Genomic DNA, 2504 nt, shown 5'->3' with positions numbered 1-2504 from the left:
TGGTCTATTAAAAGCCAGAAAAAACAAATTGGAAAAAACAGTCCAATTTTAGTTTTTGCAAATTAATTTTTTCGTCTCTCATTTTAGCCGAAACAGTACAACAATGGACAGACAGGAAGAAGAAGTGTCAAAATAAAAGCCAAGAGGACATGAAAGTGTAACATAAAGCAAGCACGGGATCTACACCAGGGTAATGTTAGATGATAGATAGATGAATGAATGAATGAATGAATGAATGAATAAATAAATAAATAAATAAATGGGATTGAAAAGGAATTGCCAAAAACCAAAAACTGAACATTTTGATTGGTTTTTGTTTTTTGATTCTGACACCAAAAACTTTTTTTTTTCCGTTGTGGTTTGGAAACAAAGAACAGATTTGTTTGTTTGTTTGTTTGTTTGTTTGTTTGTTTGTTTGTTTGTTTTTGTCTGTTGAACTACCCCCCAACAGCTGGAGCAGCAGCCTGTGAGATATGCTTTGCTCCGGACTGCACGTGGTTCCAAGTGGTATTTGGAGACAGGTGCATCATGGGTTACCTGACTACCACCTGGTGAATGCACACGTAAGTGGGGTATTAGGACAAAGCTCATAGTGTTGCTGGACAAAATCTAAAAGTCTTGGGGGAACAGAGTGGAACAAGAGCAGCTTATCTTTCACTTCCTGTGGATGAAAACTTCTCTGGCGACATAAAAATGTTTGAATAAAATCAAAACTCTGCATAATATTTTAGGCAGCATGTATTTGCACGGTACAGTACATCACTCTATCGTCATTATCATTATCACATTAATGTTATGAGCAATACGGAAGTTAAACAGGTGAAGGATTTGAGTCATTCCTCTGTGTCTGCAGTAACTGAACACCTTTGTTACAACAGCTTGGAGCCACTTTACATCTTTCCAACAGATTGATCTGCGACTTCAACCGAATCAGCAGGTTCACTCCCGTCTCACTGGGGAACCAGCAGTTATTGCTTATCTGTGTGACAAACGTAATATCCATCCCGCGGACTCATTATGAAAAGAGGGTGAGTGAGGTGATTTAGAGTCAGCGAGACGGATTATTCACATCTCGTCTCATGTGTGTCTGTCCTCATCAGTTACACTGACCTATTTTTTTCCCCGCTGGACTTAATATTTTTAGATGCATTCTTAAAAAAAAGGCAGAAATAAATAAATGAATAAAAAAAAACTTTCTTTGCACATTTGCTCCAGTTTTACTTTTTAAGTTTGCATCTTCTGCTGTCAGAACATTACAGACGTTGGAAATGATCCTTATGTGTCTTGTGATTTACATTTATGGCTTCCTGGTGGTTTTCTCAACACCTACAGATCACAACAAACATCTCACTGTCTCTAGGCAACAGAAGTTTGCTGTTTTCAATATAGACATTTCACAGACCTTCCTGTCACATGATTCATCTGTCAAGGTCAGAAGAAAAAGCTGACTTAATTCACAGTCAACAATTAGTTCACGTTGACGGTTACGTCGGCTTCTTCTCACTGTGTCTGATGAGGTTTGATGTGAAACTCACAATTAAAGAGAAACTGATGGAAGACGTCACATTTGTCATATAACACCTGCAACATGCCCATTTATAACATTCCCTTCTCTGCACCCACACACACACACACACACACACACACACACACACACTGTAGTTTGCACATTGCACTGGGAGCAGTGAAGCCCTGCACTGATTGGAGTATCATGCCCTCTTCTGGCAGGTTGCTTCCTGTCTGTGACAGGATGAACTGCAGCTGTGTCTCTGCTCTGTCTCACACACTTCTCTTACACAGTTGCATCATTTTTCCTTTTTCAGTCTCGTTGTGAGTGTTTTTGATTGGGAGGTTTGTTCATCGGTTATTTGACCTATAATTTGAAAGGAGAACAAGTGAAGTGAATTTGATTCGACTACAGTGTGTAAGTGTAATTTGTGTCATACTGTACTTGAGCATTTTCCTTTCATGACACTGTGTTTACTCCACAATCTTTTCTACTTTTTCCTCTTTACACGTGTTGAAAATACATTGTTTTTGATTCACAAGCTCTTCGGCTGCTGAGTCCTCATAAATAAAATTTTAAAAAACAGTGTCTGGTTGTGGCTCCTTGTCAACATTCAAACGTCTGTGAACTGTGAAACATTTGTGAGGCTGCAACTAAAGATTATTTTCATTATTGATTAATCTGCAGATTTTTTTTCTATTAATCAGAAACATCAGAAAACACTGAAAAATGCCCAAAGTGCTGAAGGTGACTTCATCAGATGACTTGTTTTGTCCAACAGTCAAAAACCCAAAGATACTGGCTGATACATTAATTAATTAATTAATTAATTTATCTATGTATTATCTTTTGAGCCTAAAAATTGTAAAAATGTAAACATGTGATTTAAAATACTGGATTGTGCTTTTAAAACACATAAGATGTGTAAGTTGTTAATTGAAAGATGGGTTGTCCTACGAGTTTCTGTTTAAGGGCAGCATGTCAGTTGGGGGGGGTC

Source organism: Seriola lalandi, unplaced genomic scaffold (assembly GCF_002814215.2).
Source record: "Seriola lalandi dorsalis isolate HSWRI2012SDOR001 ecotype SW California unplaced genomic scaffold, Sedor1 jcf7180002054511, whole genome shotgun sequence".
In the NCBI taxonomy this organism is placed as follows: Eukaryota; Metazoa; Chordata; class Actinopteri; order Carangiformes; family Carangidae; genus Seriola; species Seriola lalandi.
This window is presented reverse-complemented; position numbering follows the sequence as displayed.